At 40.6% G+C, this 18339-nt stretch overlaps 1 long non-coding RNA gene and 1 pseudogene across 6 annotated transcripts in view; one reads left to right on the forward strand and one right to left on the reverse strand.

Moving 5' to 3' along the window:
• Nucleotides 1-945: 945 nt before the first annotated feature.
• On the reverse strand, nucleotides 946-1384 carry LOC116270520 (annotated as a pseudogene).
• Nucleotides 1385-8590: 7206 nt separating this feature from the next.
• LOC110741680 overlaps nucleotides 8591-18339 on the forward strand; it is a 165423-nt gene continuing 155674 nt past the window's right edge. For all 6 annotated transcript variants that reach the window (XR_004178685.1, XR_004178686.1, XR_004178684.1 and 3 more), the window contains exons 1-2: nucleotides 8591-13103; nucleotides 15699-15908. This is a non-coding gene — a long non-coding RNA (uncharacterized LOC110741680). The remainder of the gene's footprint in view (nucleotides 13104-15698; nucleotides 15909-18339) is intronic.

Consider the following 18339-nt stretch of genomic DNA (forward strand, 5'->3'; position numbering starts at 1 on the left):
GTATATTTGCAATATAAGAAAAAAGGCTATAGGGCTAAAAACCAAGTTAGAATCGCTTTCTGATATTTTTTTGTGTAAATCGCTGAATCACTTTCTGACATCCTTGCTTTTAAATTAGTCTAAGTCAAGCACACAGGTATACTTGATAAAAGGCTTTAAAAGAGTCCTGACTGATGGGGCTGTGGTCTTTCTGACCTTATTAAGTGGGGCTGGGGACATTTAAGCCTCTTCTCTTTTTTTGATCACCACTGCAGAGTTTGCTGAAATCTGAAAAGCTAACTTGTCTTGCTAGTCATCCATTAGGGGTAATTTATAAGATGAAGGCCAGAAAATACTTTTGCCTTTAAGAATAAAAGAGAATTGGTAATGAGGCTTTTATTTTATTCTGGTATCTAACAATATCTGCGGTGGCCAATTGCAAACTACTGTGATTTTAATGGTACAGAAGCATTAATCTATAATCAGATGACATTAAATACATTACTCCATCCTTGAGTGAATAGTCACTGGTGCCGCTAATGAAGTTAAGGGACACTAAGAACCCTAAATCCTTAAATTATGGTTAAATTAAATCCTTAAATTAGTGTGGTAGGTTCTTCTGCCTCAGCAGTTTTCAAAGTGGGATCCTGAAACCTTTTCAGTTGGACCTGAAAAGAGCTTTTGCTGTTTTCATAATAATTTAAAGACAGGATTTGCCCATTTCATGAGATTGGCTTTGCACTGATATTGGACAATTTTTCTTTTTTTTTTGACCTTGGCTCTGCTTTGTTGACCTCAGAGCACACATTGAATGCCACTAAAAAAAAAAAAACAAAAAAAAAACACGTACACGACAGGAACTGGAACTGGCTCTGAATTCTTCTGAGGCACATGACCTCAGAATTCTTCAAGAAGGTGGATTTATACAAAATGCAGAGGAAATAAATGCGGCAATGTGGTGCAGAGTCAAAGGGTAGCAGAGGAGCAGTCAGTGACAGCGCAGGCAGGTGATACCTCTTTCTCGTAAGTGCGAGTGTAAACCGCAGTGCCCTGGGTGAGTGTCAGGATGAGTTTCCCATCACTTAGCTCTGGCACAAGTGTCCTCTCTTGCCCACTTCTGCAAGTGAACAAGTTTGCCTCCATCCAGTGTCACAATGGACTTGACCTGTTTGTCGTCTGCTGTTGTCTCATCAAACTCCATCCCCAGCTGAAAGCTGGCCTCTGTGTTCTTGAACGTGCTCTGTGTTTTTAAGGTGATAATGTCCCCATGCTTCTTGATGATTGTGGTAGGCTTTGTCATGCTAGCCACCTGCCTGGTAGCAAAACTCACACCGATTAACTTCATGTAATCATCAAAATTCTTGCTGTCTGAGAGTTTCCAGGTGCACAGGAAGGCATCCACCATGGTGATGCTGGCCTAGACTGAGAAAGAAGCTGTGAGAGAGCAGGTGTGCAAGGACTTGGACTGCCGATATTGGATGCAATTTTTGGTACCTTAGGACCAGTTGAGGCAGGGGCACTAAACTGTACTACTGATCATTGTATTTTTCCCCACCAGACAGTGGCAATATAATTTGTGAGTATCATCTTGCCTCAACCCATCTGTCCTGATTTTCTCACAGTGATTAAAACATGTTTTACAAGTGGAAACTTACATTTTAGATGAATAAAGGCAGGCTCCTGAGGAAAGGCACTTTCGTGATTGTTTGAGCTATGAGCTCAACTATCTGCTTTTCCACGGAACACCATATTTGTTTGAAAGGCCAACTGGTAGACACGCTGTGGCTATTCACACTTGTATATTTGGCAGGCATTTTGTCAAAAACGAGAAATCTGAGTCTGACTTTACAAGGAAAACAAATGACAGTATTTATAGCCAATGATAAAATTTGAGCTCTTAAGTGAAAATTAGAATTTTGGGATACTTGCATATGCCACCATGAGCTTGGCAGCTTTACAATACTTAAAGGCTTTTCTGATGAGAACAGTGGTGATATGAATGGATGTAATGTTTTGAAATTTATACTAGAAGTGTTACTCTTTCAAAGATCTGCTGATATTTTCCCAAAGACCAATGCATGATGTTGCAAAGTGACATGGTTTGGCTGTGTCCTCACCCACATCTCATCTTGAATTGTAACTCCCACAATTCTTGCGTGCCGTGGGAGGAACCCAGTGGGAGGTGATTCAATTACGTATGGGGGCGGGTCTTTCCTGCACTGTTCTTGTAATAGTAAATGAGTCTCGCGAGATCTGATGGTTTTAAAAATGGGAATTTCTCTGCATAAGCTTTCTTCTCTTGTCTGCCGCCATGTGAAACATGCCTTTCACCTTCCACCATGATTGTGAGGCCTCCTCAGTCACATGGAACTGTAAGTTCAATAAACCTCTTTCTTTTGTAAATTGCCCAGTCTCGGGTCTGTCTTTATCAGCAGCATGAAAATGGGCTAATACACAAACAAAATTCAAAATGTAAGGAAGACTAATGGATTTTAATGTGATGGTTTTAGATTCCATGTTGCATCCCATCTTTAAGAAACTTGTTCAGGTTTGGTGCAGTATCAGAGAAGAATATCCCAATGATCTGAAATGGCTATTTTACTACTTCTCCTCCTTTCAGTTGCATATCTGTGTGAGGCTGAATTTTCTTCATATACTTCAACCAAAAGCATACCTTGTAACAGATTGAATGCACAAGTGGATTTGAGAGTTCAGCTGTCCTCTATTAAGCCAGATATTAAGGAAATTTGCAAAAATATAAAGCAATGCCACTTTTCTCACTGATTTTTTAAATTAAAATTTGAAATTTGTGACACATGTCGATTTGCAGAAAATTGTAGAAAATAATGCAGTGTGTTGAGCACTGTGGCTCATGCCTGTAATTCCAGCTATTCAGGAGGCTGTGGCAGGAAGATCAGTTGAGCCCAGGAGTTCAAGGCTGTAGTGAGTTATGATTGCACCACTGCATTCTAGCCTGGGGAGAGAGTGACTCTATCTTTTTGTATGCATGTGTATATTTAGTTCTGTGCAATTTTAATGCGTGTATTGTTTCATGTTTCTTCTGCCACAGTAAAGATATTGAGAAGTTCCCTCTCTACAAAGGTCCCTCCTGTTGTCCTTTCATGGCCATATGCACTTCCCTCCTCCCAATCCTTCTCTCTATGATATGTTGTTTTTTCTGTTTATGATTGTTCCATTTTATTATCAGTTGATGTTAATCTCTTTTTAATTTTTAATTGACACATAATAATTATACATCTCTGTGGGGTACAGTGTGATATTTCAATATCTTTATGCCATGTGTAATGATCAAATCAAAGTAATTAGCATATCCATCTCCTCAAACATTGATCATTTCTTTGTGCTGAAACATTCTAGTTATTTGAACACATAGAATAAATTATTATTAACTAGTCACCTTACAGCGCTAAAGAACACTAGAGTTTATTTCTCCTATCCAGCCATAATCCCGTATCCACTAACCAATCTCTCATCTCTCCCTCCTTCCTCCCCAGCCTCTCCATCCCTCTGTTCTATCCTCTACTTCTGTGAGAGCAACTTACTGAACTTCCACATGAGTCTCACTATTTTTTTTTGTTTTGAAAGATATAGTTCTTTTTTTACAAGAATATGTTGTATATGTTAACATGCAATAGGTTTATTCTTATTTTATTTTATTTTTTTGACATGGAATCTTGCTCTGTTGCCCAGGTTGGAGTTCAGTGGTGCCATCTTGGCTCACTGCAACCTCCAACTCCTGGGTTCAAGCGATCCTCCTGCCTCAGCCTCCTGAGTAGCTGTGATCATACCCGGCTAATTTTTTGTGTGTTTTTAGTAGACATGGCATTTCGCCATGTTGGCCAGGCTGGTCTCGAACTCCTGACCTCAAGTGATCCACTTGCCTCGGCCTCCCAAAGTGCTGGGATTGCAGGTGTGAGCCACCACACCTGGTCTATTCTTATTTTAAAATAAATTACTACATATTTAAAAATCTTTTAGTTTTAATTTCTAACCACTAAATATTGATAGATGTAACCACATAAATAGAGATCTTTGGAGTTCTCAGTAGCTTTTAAGAATTTAAAATGGTCCTAAGACTAGAAAGTTGGAAAACCACAAGAAACAAGTCCATAGACACCATTATCTTTTGGGTTAACTCTCTTGAATTGTTAGTAATGTCTTCTTCATAGAGTCTCATTGAATTTTTTTTTTTTTGAGATGGAGTCTGGCTCTCTCACCCAGGCTGGAGTGCAGTGGTGGGATCTCTGCTCACTGTAACCTCCGACTCCTTGCTTCAAGTAATTCTTCTGCCTCAGCCTCCTGAGTAGCTGGGACTACAGGCACATGCCACCACACCGGCTAATCTTTTGTATTTTTAGTAGAGATAGGGTTTCACCATGTTGGCCAGGCTGGTCTTGAACTCCTGACCTCAGTGATCCACCAGCCTTGGCCTCCCAAAGTGCTGTGATTACAGGTGTGAGCCACTGTGCCCGGCTGAGTTTTTAATATTTCTCACAGTGCCCATGATAGTGCTGGACCTTGTATGCACTCAATAAATATAAACAGAATTGATGTGAATGTCTTCACCAAGTTTATAAGCTTCATCACTGCGGTTGTGGCTTTTTTGGCAACAATGGACCCTGTGTATATAGGCATTGCTCACCAATTCTAGATGTGACTTGGAAACTGTGTGTGACTGAAAATGTGAAGCATCTACCTATATACCTCGGTATTTATCACTTTAAATCATCTTCAGTTTGCTTATCAGCTGATGTGATCACTGACAGGTTCACTTTGGTCCCTGTTTCTTTTCATCAAAGTTAATGATCACTCCTCAAACCTAGAGAAGAAACTTCATAGTCACTAAGGAAAAAAGGATACAAAATCCTTCCCCCTAAGGAATTTACAAATTAAGGTGATTATTCTTTTTAGAAAAACTTGTGGGAATTTACAGGGGCTGTGGTAAAGTGGGTTAAATATAGCAAATCCTAAGACAGACCCTACCCTGTGTCCCCTTGAGTGGGTGGCCAGGCAAGTATGATGACAGACACATGCTGAGACATACAGCCTTAGAGTTAGAAACTGTCAGAATCTCTATTATTTGATTGAGCTTGCCATTGTGAGCTTCTGTAGAAGGGAGACAAAATTCTAATAGCCATTGCAACACTAAAAACTTCTCAGGGTTTAAAAATTGTTTTATTAAAGACATAAGATTCAAGTAAATACTAATACAACTGCTAATAGTAATAATGACAGTAATAAAACCCAGGAAGTTTATTTTAAACTCACTTATATCCAAAGTAATTAATAATAATTTGTGACTTCCATTATGCCTTCCTCCAGCCATTTGTCATGACTTTCTAAAAGCTACTAAAACATATTTTACAAATGGAAGTTTACATTTTAGATGAGTGGATGCAGGCACTTGCAAAAAAAAAAAAAAAACAAAAAACCAAAAACGAAAAACAAAAAACCCAATTTGTCAACAAGAGGGTCCTTATTTCTATCTATTTAATGGAAGAAAATCAAAACAGAAATCTACCGTTTAATCATGCAAGGTAGCATCACCTCAATTTAATCAGCTAACCAAAATCTCTTTGTTCAATTTACTAGTCATCAACCCAATTATTTAAAATTCGGAAAACAGATAAAGTGACCTGCATAGTTAATTCAGTTTTTCCCCCTTAAAATACAATCACAATTATTTATTGAGCACTGACAATTGGAAAGGCACTGAGCTACATACTGGAAAGAATTATAAAATGATATGGAATCCCTTCCTGTGGTATTTGGTTCATGCTTCCTTTAATTTTTTTCTCCACTTTAAAGTATTTGAGGTGTCTTAGTCCATTTTGTGCTGCTGTAAGAAAATACCTGAGACTGGGTAATTTATATAGAATAGAAGTTTATTTCTCACAGTTCTGGAGGTTGGGAGTTTCAAAATCAAGGTGACTGCAGGTTCGGGCATCTGAGGGCTGCTGTCTGCTTCCAAGATAGCTCCTTGAATACTGCATCCTTCAGAGGGAGGAGCACCGTGTCCTCACATGGAGGAAGGCAGAAGGCAAAGAGGGACAAACTGCCATTGTCAAGTTATTTTCTAAGGGTGCCTGATGCCATTCTTGAGAAGTGCTCTCATGGCCTAATCACTTCTTAAAGGCCCCACCTCCTAGTATTATTTTAAATTTTGGAGAGGACATGTTCAAACTATAGCAGTTGAGTATGGTATTCTGATCACCATTGTATTTATCTGCTTCAGACAAATTTGGAGAATTTGACTTAAAGCACAGCTGTTGATAGCCCCAAATTCCATTCCAGCATTTCTTTGCTATAGCCTGGCCATCATCCATCCCCCTTAGACCAGATGGAATACATTGTCGGAGGAAGTAGGTGCTTCCTACCCATGTGATGGAATGGGTATTAACCATCCATATGGATTGGATTAATTTTAGAATGTCACATCACTTCAAGACTTGTTGGCATGCTCAGAACTCATGTTTCCGAGGCAACTTGAGTGGCTTCCTACAGCAGGATGAATCTTGTGGCTTGTGACAAACCTGGCTTCTGCCTGTTTCTATGAGGCACCATAGCAAAGATGCCATGGCTCTGAATCCCAGCTTCACTGTGCTTAGTACATGGTCTGGAACAGAGAATGCACTTCATGTATCTTCGCTATCACCACTGCCACAACTACCAGATGAGCTTAATCAACCTATTCACTGAGCCTTCCTGTGATGCCTATTTTATTTACCTTGCAATTTTATTGTGAAAATTATAAGAAAGTTTGCATAAAAGTAATTTGCATAGTGTCCAATAAAGAGTAGAATTAAGGAAAATATAACTGCTACTATTATTGATGTTGTTGTTACTATCACTGTCACTACTGAGGCTGGAAGAATATCTACTTCTGCTATGCCATCAGTACAATACATCATGACAATGGATTATAGCAGTTATTGCTCTAAGGCATTGACATTTTCTAAACAGATAAAACATTGTATCAACTGCTGTTTTGATAATTTGGAACTGACATCATCATATGTTTGTTTGTAGGCACACCATAAAAATCTCTTCATTGACACACTGATAGCATCTTTTATTTTCCTTCACTCAACAGAGGTTTTTTTTCTGCCAACAATTAGTCATGCTTTCATCAAAAGCAATGACTACCTAAAGGAATATTGACATTCCACAGAACTTTGTCCTTCTTGCATTTTTGTAGTTGTCATGGGAAATTAAGATCAGATCAGAGTCATAGCGTATAGCATAGGAAATATGGTTCAAAAACAGCACAAGGTATTTGATGTGGTCACCAGATAACTCTGAACTACAGACCGTTGCCAAACTGCAGAAATGCTTTGGGCTGAAGTATTCTTGCTTCACAGATTTCTTCATTTTGTGATTGCCAGAGTCATTGAAAATAAATTTTGGATTGTGCTAAAGGGAAATAACGAAGATACTATCTGGCATCAGTCTCTCAGATTTGACAGACAATTTCATGCTTTTAACTGATTCCAATCTTTGCAAAAAAGTGGAAGTAAGTAATAGACAAAAATTAACAACAAAGATGCCAAAATTGACTATCATTGCATGAAACCTTTGCTGTGTTGTTTGCAAATTGTGTTCTAGTACTATATTCTCATTTGTTGAAAGATATTAGAAAAGAATCCAGTCCCCAAGTTGTGTAAAGGTTTTGATGTTGTGGCATAATATCGTAATTATATTCATTTCCCCCTTTATCCTTTTTGTATTAAAATCTTCCAGGTTCTAGTTGGGCACACAAACTCCATTTCCTGGGGTAACTTAAGCTAGATATGTGATTAAATTCTGGCCAATGGGATGTGAGTTGCAACTTCTTACTAATACCCTTTAAAAAGAAACTGATTGCTCTGTACTCTCTTTTACCCTTCCTTTGGGGCAGAATAAAGAGGAGGTGCTGCAGATGAGAGCAACATTCTAGGGAATGTTCCTAGGGCAACAAGTGGAAACACTTGGAAAAGTGTGTATTTGGCTCTATAGAAATTAGATTTAATTTTTTTAAAAAAAGAAGAAGATGATCCTGGGTCCCTGGAGGACCTCATGGAGCAGAGTCAGCTTCTTGGCCCTGTCCTACCCACAACCTATGTGCTCCTCTGTTAAATGGAAATATGCTTCCATTCTGCTTGAGGCACTGTGTTTTGTGTAACTTTGCTATAGCAACTTGGGCTATGCCCTAATACTAGATGTGCTCTAAATTTTTCACACTAGCTGTTTTCCCATTGGGTGAAGGGCTTGTGAGACACAGCATTATGTTAAAAAAAAAAAAAAAAAAAAATGAAAAAAAAAAAGACTTCTCTGTTACTCTTTTTCAAGGTGGCAGACAAAGCTCAAATTCACATTATAGGCTCTTTTAGTATATTACATGTCCTCAGCACTGGTACTTGGTTCCCTCTCTCCCTCCCTCCCTTCCTTTCTTCATTCCCTCCTTCCTTCCTTCCCCCATCACCTTTGTCTTTCCTTCTTGAGACAGGGTCTAGCTCTGTTACCCAGGCTGGAATAGTCCATCCTTGCTCACTGCAGCCTTGAACATCTGTGCTCAATCAATCCTCCTGCCTCAGCCTCCTGAGTAGCTAGGACTATAGGTGCATGCCACCATGCCAAGCTAATTTTCTATTTTTGTAGGAATGGGGTCTTACTATGCTGCCTAAGCTGGTTTTGACCTCTCTTGACCTCCCAAAGTGTTGGGATTACACACGAGAGTCACTGTGCCCAGCCAGTACTCAATTTCATTCTGGAAATTTTATTTCTGTTTTATTTTTGTTAAATGGAATTAAAATGTCTGTTCAGTGTCTATCATAACCTAGTACAAAAGCAATAAAACTATTGTAACCACTAAGCAGTGTGGTCATTATTGACTTCTTTTTCTAGCAAAGGAAAGAGATAGGAAAATGGCTTTTGCATGGGAAATTTAATGTGTCACAGAAAATGATATAGAAGATAAAGTAAATTGTGATGATGTGGACATGAAGTAGTTTGTGTTGAGCACGATGGTCAATGGCAGCTAACTATGCCTTTCTGGAAAGAGATGCACCCCTTTGTGTATATCAAATCTCTAAGCTGCACTGCACCAAAAGAACCCTGTGCATCATGTTGCTTAGCTGGAAGGAAATGGGGAAGCTGTGGGAACCCCTATAAAACTCCCTCTGACATATTTAGCCTGTGGCTTGTGGGTATTCACTCAGACTCCAAGAGTGTGGGTTACCTTTAGTCAAATCCGAAGGAGTTTTGCATCTGTCACCCAATGCAGAGCTGAAAGAGAGGGAGCAGGTGTGAAATACAACCCAGACTTCCTTTTTAGTCCCAGTGGGAGTACATTTTTGTCTCAGTATTACCCTTGGTACCTCTGGGACGGTAAATAGTGCGATGAGTAATTCAGAAAGTGGAAACGGAAAGTGTTACTATATCTGCTACTAAGCTTTGCTTCAGAAAAGTACTTCCTTTGCTTCTCGAGAGACTTGAAGAGTATCGGGCTTCTTCCTCTTCTCTCTAGGTAGCTCTTTGTTATCTCATGTTATAGTTACTTATATAAATGTGTTGCTGGGAATTCTAGTAGCACATGGATTATAGGAGTTTCCTTTGATTTAACTAAATCATGGGTGTCTTCAATACCATGTCCATGCTTCCTCCACAAACATCAGAGAATGACTTCTTGGCATGGGAAGTTTATGAGTCCAGAAATAATCTATATTTATTATTTTTGGCATGGAGTCACTCCATACTCTGGCTCCAGGCTGCCTTATTCCTGGTCTCTACCTATTCCCTCCATGTGATGCCATATCAGATGGTAGAGGCATTGGAACCATCAGACTAGATTGTGGTTTTGGGCCACAAAGCATGACCCGTCACTCTTTCAGATTCTTAGTAGACAGGATGACCCCTTGAGCCTCACCACCATAATTTTATTTTTACACCCATGAAAGTCGTGGGTACTAGTTGGTGAGATCCAGAGGTCAATCCTGAGGTCCTGAGATGGTTCTCCAGGAGGGAGGTGGGTAGAAAGTGAGAGGTCACACTGTCCTCCTCACACCAGCCTCAGCCTCAGGGTGCGAGGCCAGCTTCAGAGGGGAGACCACAGTTCTGGGGCCCAGCCGTTTCAGCCACTGCCTTCTTTACTAAGGAAGGTCGTTAACAAGCATACTCATTAGTGGCAATTTCCCTGGTGGTTTTTGTGATGTGGGATTTGTTCGCTATGAAATGCCTGAATCTGCAAATCATTTAAAATAGTCAATCCTACTGGAGATAGAAATAACTCATTGCCTGTGTTGATCCTAGCAGTGACCAGTGTCCAGGAGGTGAAATCTTGGGAAGAGAGGCCTGGGCTTCTGACTCAGCAGAAACCGCCGTCTTGACATTTTTAGTCTTTTCATTGGTCTTGTCCTACTACAGAGACTGTTCTTCCTACAGACCAAATTTGACAAAATGGCCCTACCAAATCATATTCAGAGATGCATCAGCCAGCCTCCACCAATAAATTTGGCCTTATTTCTTGTTACCCTGATGATGCTCAGGATTCATCATACACATCTCTAAGGAATCTCCAGATTTGTATAATACTTGAAACAAAATATCCAAGAAGAGGAGAAAAAGATATGGCTACAATAGACCAGCCCTCCACCAGGAGTGGCTTGAATCTCAGGGGAGGTTTGACAATGTCTGGAGACATTTTTGGTTTTCAAGACAATGGGAAGGGGGTTTGTACTACTGGCGTCTAGTGGGAAGGGTCCCAGGAAGCTGCTAAATGTCTTACAACGTGCAGGACAGTCCTCTACAACAAAGAACTGTTCAGTCCAAAATGTCAATAAGGCTGAAACCCTGAAATAGATGAAGACAAAGAGGTCTTCATATATCCTGCAGTTTAAGAAATGGGTTTTAAATATTTACTGAGCATCTATCATGTATATAAATGGTGATTTTTTTATGAGATGGTCTAAGGAATAAAAGTCACATTCACTAACATCAAAAAGTTTCCAGTTTACTTGGAGATGGTACATACACAATGAAATTTTGTGTTATTTATTACAGCATTAGTTCACTTGCAAGGGAGATTGATACTTAAATTGGTTTGCTAGGGCTGCCATAATAAAGTTGGCTTAAATAACAGAAATTTATCTTCTTTCAATTCTGGAGGCTATAAGTCCAAGATCAAGGTGTCAGCTGAGTTATTTTTGTTGAGGCCTCCCTCCTTAGCTTGTAGGTGGCTGTCTTCTCCCTGTGATTTCACATGGTCTTCCTTCTGTCTTTGTCTGTGTCCTTATCTCTTCTTCTTATAAGGATACCAGTTATTTTGGATTAGGGCCCACTCCATGTGCCCTCGTTTTAATGCAATGACCTTTTTAAACACCCTATCTCCAAATGCAATCACATTCCAAGGTACTGGGGATTAGGACTTCAACATGTAAATTTGGGGAAGATGCAATGTAGCCCAGAACAGTACTCTTGGGTTATAACTTGGTAGCCAATGGTAGAAAGATAAGAAGCAGCACAGAAATTCATTTTAGAGTGTTATGTAAGAGCTGTCACACTAAGAAAAATACTTAAATTTTTCTAAAACCAAAAGAAGGAATATGCTTAAGAGATCTGTTGTACAACATGGTGACTGCAAAAGTCACAGCAAGTTAGTAATGGAGTTACTTTATAATTTACTTTCATCCTACCCTCAATTAATTTACTGGAATTCAACTACTTGGTAAAAGAAAACAAACAGAGAGGGCTAGGGGCAGATATCATGGGTTCTGGACCATTAAGCCTGAAACAGTCCAGCCTTGCTGGAAAATTTAGGGGAAGAATTATGTGTTTAAAATAAACCTTAAAAAATTGAAGTATTACGATCATAAAGAAAAGTGCACAGTCACCAGTGTTCAGCTTGATGAATTATGACACAGTAAACACACCTGTATTAACCACAGCCAAGGTCAAGAAACAGAACTCCATCATAACCCCAGAGGTTCCCTTGTCCCACTCACTGCCAGCCTGGGTTTCTCTTCCTCACTCTTGTAAATGATTTTAATGATTTTCCAGCCTCCAACAGAGAAGAGAAGCACTTTGTTCAGGAGACCTGGCTGAGGCTAGTGGAAGAGTGGAGGAATCAACTGAAGAATTAATTGAAAGTCATAGAGAAACAATGACCAACAAAGAATTGGGAGAGCAGACACAGAATTGTATACGTATAGCCTTTTATTCCAGGCAGTATTCTAAGAACAGTTTAAGATATTTTTAAGGGCATTTTCCACTCTTTACGGTTTTCACTTTAGTACTGTTTAGGTTTTAACCTAACTTCGCATCATCTTAAATCGCCCTGAGAACTGGCAGGGGTTCTCTGCTCAGCGGAGGCTGAGGCTCACAGCGGAGGCTGAGCCTACTGTGGGCGCAGGCTCACAGCTTTAGGGAAGGTGCTACTTCCTCCTACTCACCTGCCCATGAGCGCAGCGTGGGTGGAGGGGAGAGGGCAGAGAGCAAGACGACTGGGCCAACTCAGAGCCGGACAGTCCTACCTCAATTTACTCATTCTGTTTCAGGGATGAGAGATGAACAAGGTCCCTAGAAAAAGAGCGAGTTGATTCAGCTGCCCTGGGGAAGCAGCTCCATTCTGCTTATGGCCTCAGGCAACCAGAGTCCACAGTGTCAGAGAACCTCACCCCAGTGTTGGGCTGCAGACCATGCCCCCTCGTGAGAGGTGAAGCCAGCTGGACTTCCTGTGTGGAGTGGAACTTGGAGAACTTTTCTGTCTTACAAGAGGATTGTAAAATGCGCCACTCAGCAGTCTGTAGCTAGGATTGTAAGATGCTCCAATCAGTGCTCTGTAAAAATGCATCAGTCAACAGTCTGTAGCTAGCTAGAAGTTTGTAAAATGCACCAATCGGGGTGCTGTAAAAAGGCACTAATCAACACTCTGTAGCTGGGTAGAAGTTTGTAAAATGGACCAATCAGCACCCTGTAAAATGGACCAATCAGAACCCTGCAAAATGGACCAATCAGCACTCTGTAAAATGGGCCAATCAGCAGGACACAGGCAGGAACAAATAAAGGAATAAAAGCCGCCCACCACGCCCCGCGTCGGCCGCGGAAACGTGTTTGGGTGTCTTTGCGAGGTTAGTTCTTTGGCTCTTCAAAGTAAATCTTGCTGCTGCTCGCTCTTTGGGTCCCTGCCACCTTTGAGAGCTGTAACACTCACCGGGAAGGTCCGCGGCTTCATTCTGGCAGTCAGTGAGACCGCGAATCCCCCAGAAGGAACAAACTCCTGGACACACTCGCTCCTGCATTGGGGATAAAGCCCAATCAGATTAGCAACCTCTCTGCTTGGGGCAGAGCTAGGAGGGGTGTGTCCCTGTTATAGACAAGATTAGGAGCAGTCAAGGGAGAGCCACTGTGCTAAGGAGGGTGTGGTTGGGTTGGCTGGCTGTGGCTGAGCTGGGGAACAGGAGTGTGGGGTGCTGGGAGTTGGGTGGAGTGCTGAGTTCATGTCGAGAAGTGGCGAAAGTAGGAAAGGAGTGGCAGGCCAGTTGTTGAAGGTCTTGAATATTGGGAAACGGATTTTAACTGTGTTGTATCTTGTAGGTTACTGGGAAACCGTTGTTGGATCTTGAGCAGAACAGTGACAAGGTTGTATTTCACGAAAGTGGTAAATCGGTGGGAGGTGGGGGCCAGGGAGGATTGCAGGGGAGCGAATGGATCTAAGAGAGGAAGGGAGACCATTGAAGGACGTGTGATGCATGTCTAGACTAGCATGTGGCCTCGGGCAGTGAAGGGAATTGGATGAGGTTTAGAGGTACACAGTCCTAGCATCAGGCTTCAGACAAGGGGCAGGCTGGGGAGCTTCTGACAAATAAAGCCCTGAGAAACGTCTTTTCTTTTGGACCTGGGTGAGTAGAGCGTTGAGTTAATCATACTCTTCTGTGTATAACCACCATCATCATTGGTTCACTGGGCCCTCAGTTAGTTTATGTATTCATTTGCTTATTTATTCATTTTTTAAAATCCGCATTCTGCACTGTTTTTCTCCCGCCTTATATGCAGCTTGTCTAATGTTGGTGCCTTTTTGTTTGTGAGTGTTCTTTCAAACTGTTTGTTGTTTTCTTGTTTGTATGTTATTTTAAAAACTTTTTATTATGGAGGGGAATTATGAACATATCCAAAAAGACATAGAAGAATATAATAAATCTGCTGTGCCCATCATTCATCCTTAACTACCATCAGGCCATGGCCAGTCCTACTTCATCTACATCCCATCCACTGCCTGCCTTCTACACATCAGATCATTTCTCCCATAAATATTTGAGTGTGTATTTCTGCAAGATAACATAACCACAATATTCTCATCAATAGCTTTAAAAGAACGATTTTTTTTTGAGAACAATATTTTCTTGATGTCAAAAAGCTAATCCTCAAATTTCCAGTCTTCTAATGAGTGTTATTTTTTCCACAGTTTGTTTATATGAATCCAAATTTAAATAAGACCCAAACATATTGATTGGTTTATATTTCTGTAAGTCTCTTTTAATTAGTAGGTTTCTTATTGAATCTGTTTTTTTCCCCCTACAGTTTGTTTGTTGAGAAACCCAGGTGTTTTGTCCCATGGAATTTAACAAAGTGTAGATTTTGCTGATTGCATCCCTGTGATGTAGTTTAACGAGTTCCTCTATTCTTTTGTAGTTTCTTTGAGTTGGGAGCTGAATCTAGGGATCTCATCACGTTTGTATTTAATTTTTTAAAAGACTGTTTCATGATTTGTCTTGTGTTCTTTCGTCAGGATGTGCATAATATGTGGTTGTCTCTTTTTAATGTGACATTAGCAGTCACTGATGACCAAAGCCTAGGACTATTTATTTTTGTATTACTTACCTATTGCTGTGTAACACTATTGATGCAAACTTAGTGGTTTATAGCAAAACGTATAAATTATCTCAGTGTTTGTGGATCAAAATCCAGGCATGAATCAGCCGAGTCCTCTGCTTCCAGATGTCTTAGAAGTCTACAAGCAAGGTGTTGACCAGGGCTGGGGTGCCACCTGAGGCTTGACTAATATAGGATCCACTTTCAAGTTTATGTGACTGTTGGCAGGATTTCATTCTTTGGGGGTTGTCGAACTAAGGGCCTCAGTTCCTTGCTGGCTGTTGGTCAGAGGCCACTGTTAGTTGCTTGCCCTGTGAGCCTCCCCATATAGCAGCTAGCTTCATCAAAGTCAGCAGGACACACAATCCATAGAGAAAGTCTGCTAGCAAGAGAGAGGCTACAATTGTATGTAACATAATCATGGAAGTGACACCCGTAGTTTTTACATATTGTGTTGGTTAGAAGTAAATCACAGGTCCCATCCACACTCAAGGGGAGGGGATTGCACAATGGTGTAAGTATCAGGGATAATTGCAGGCTGTCTTAGAGTCTATTTGCCACAGTTGAGTTTGAAAACTGATGATATTGTAATTCTGGCATTTTTTCTTTGTTTACTAGCTGGAATACTTCTATAAAAAGAAACTTCTCTTTGTATTGTTTGACTATCCATGGTATGTTTTAGAAAGGGATCAGAATAAATGCTTGATTCTTCCCTTTTACTTACCAGTTTTAAAAACTAATAAGTTGATTGATTCCCTTGCATTCTCCAATGGTGGTCAATTACATGGGCAGGTATTGTTAATTATATAAATACTATTGTGCTAAATATTGCATTCTGTTTATTTCCCTTTCAGAAACTCAGTACTGTGTTTTAAAGATCTATTCATAATGATGTGTGTACATCTGGTTCTTAGCTTCTGCTTGTTGAAGAGTCTTCATGGTGCGTATAACCCCTTTTACCTATCTACTCAGCCAGTGGACACCAGGACTGCCTCCAAGTTTCTGCCACGACGACCATTCTCATACAGCTTCCCTCGTGGACTCACACACCTGCAGTGGAATTGGTGAGTCATACAGTGTAACTAAGCAGTCAATTTGCTTAAGTAGTGCCAGATTGCTTTCCGGAATGGCTACACAAAGCTATTCTCTCGTGAAAATGTTTTATTACCATATGTATCTTAGCTTAAGATGGGAGCAGACACCTTAGTATCTTCATGAATTTTATGCGCTTCACTAAGCTGAACTAAATTTCTTAAGAAAGTTTCCTATCAGAAGCATCCAAGTTACTCCGTATCTCCAAAGCCATAGCCGTGCTGGGTGATGAAGGCTAAGAGACAGAATCTTATACTAGTATATCCCAACCTAGACGATTGCAACCTGGTAAACTGTCCAAATTCTATTCCAGGCCTCAGAGATGAGGGAGAGGAAGACAGGAAGAAGAAAGTATGATGTATTAGGCCATTTTTGCATTTCTGTAAAGAAATAACTGAGGCTGGGTAATTTTATAAAGAAATTAGCTCATGGTTCAGCATTGCTCCAGGTGAAGGCCTCAGGAACCTTACAATCATGGTAGAAGGCAAAGGGAGAGCAGGTATCACATGGTGAGAACAGGTGCAAAAGAGAGAGAGATTTTAAATGAACAGATTTTGTGAGAACTCATTCGCTATCTAGAGGACAGCACCAAGCCATGAGGGATCCACCCTGATAACCCAAACACCTCTTACCAGGCCCCCACCTCCAACATTGGGGATCATATTTCAACATGAGATTTGTTGGGGGACACACACACAAAGTGTACCAAAAAGATAAAGGAAAGATTGGGAAACAGGTGGGGAAAATTACTTCACTTATGTAGGAAGGAGCAATGGGGAATCATGCCCTACCATTCATTCACCAACTCAGCGTCTTGTTTTATAGACATGGAAACCAAGACCTAGAGATGAAGCCATGTCTCCAAGGGTTATATGGGGAGTGTAAGACTGCTAGGCTAGTCTGCTGGCTTCCAAGTGAGGTCTGGGATGTGGGGAAGGTTACAGGGAGACATATGCAAAGAGTAGAGAAAGATGTACATTGGCTGATGGCTGAAGACTACAGCAAGTTAAGACTGAATCTTGGACAATGTTAATATTTAAAAGAGATGAAAATGTGAAGCAGAGAGGATCAGATCAGTCTACTGTCCCCTCATGGAGACTGTGTATCTTTTAAACACTTTATAAGCAGCTAACTCAGTCTTCACTACAACTCTTACAAAGAAGGGATTATCATTCATTTTTTTACAGATGTGGGAACAGAGACTCAAGAATTTTCAAGTAATTTCTTCAATGTCTTGCAGTTACAAAGCGTTAGACTGCAATTCATATTCAGGTTTTTGATGCCAGAATCTTTGCTCTTAACACACACACGCACACACACACACACACACACACACACACACACACACACAGAGAAAGAGAGATTGATTCAAGGAGGATGTGGTTAATAGAGTCAAATGCTGAAGAGAGGTCAAGAAGAGTGAGGAGAGGAAATGGTTTCAGAAATTGTGGTCTTACATGGAGAAAGTCCTTCAGCAATGTCCTTAGGCTGCTGAGTGGGACGGTTAGGAGCTCATATCTACTGATTTGGGGAGCCTCTAAGACAAGTAGAATACTGGGACCACAGACAAGTGGAAATACGTGGTTGGATCTTGAAACCTTAAATTAGATGCAGTTTCAAACAGAATTTTGCTGGCTTAATCATCAACTTAAAGAAACCATAAGTGACCAGACTGACAATAGCTTTTGTCCAAGTCCAGGCAGTGAAACGGAGAACATTGAAATGGTGTGGATGATGCAGGTGCTATAAAGGAGACTGTAGAAAGACCGTTAAAGCGTTGTTCTCACATGCCTGTGTCAGCAGAAAGCAAAGGGGGTGTCAAGGAACATTTTTTTTTAGTTTGTCTAACCTGAAGGTTCACTGAAAAATTAATGTGTTTGGTAGTAAGGAGCAATTAATGATCAATGAGCTTTTCCACCTGTGTTCTGTTCATTGGAAAAGGATGTTTCAATTTGGGCATCATAAATAGCAGTCTTTTTTTTTTTCAAACAGCATTTTAATGAGTAGAACATAAATAAATTCATTGCTTCCAAAAACAATACAGAGATTGAAGTGGCAGAGCACCAGGCAAGTTGCCTTTTGGGTTTTAAAAAACCCGATGTTTCATGACTACTGCAAGACCACGGCAGGGTTACAGGACAGGCTCTTTATTGAAGCCAGGTGTAAGCTGTCTGCTCTTCCTGGCGGGGAGGCTGTTTGGGCTGAGTATTTCCTGTGGTGGCTGCGCATTCTGGCCCAAGTCCCTGGTGCCACTAGTCTTCCCCACTACTCCCACAATCTCTTCTTGCCTTTTCTCCCTTTCTCCCCTCCTTCCCCGCTTACTCTTTCCCTCCCTTCCCAAGTCTACTTTCTTGAGGCAGTTCCATTCACACACTCTACCCAAAATGTTTAAAAAATTATTCA

The sequence above is a fragment of the Papio anubis genome, chromosome 15 (assembly GCF_008728515.1).
Source record: "Papio anubis isolate 15944 chromosome 15, Panubis1.0, whole genome shotgun sequence".
Taxonomy (NCBI): domain Eukaryota; kingdom Metazoa; phylum Chordata; class Mammalia; order Primates; family Cercopithecidae; genus Papio; species Papio anubis.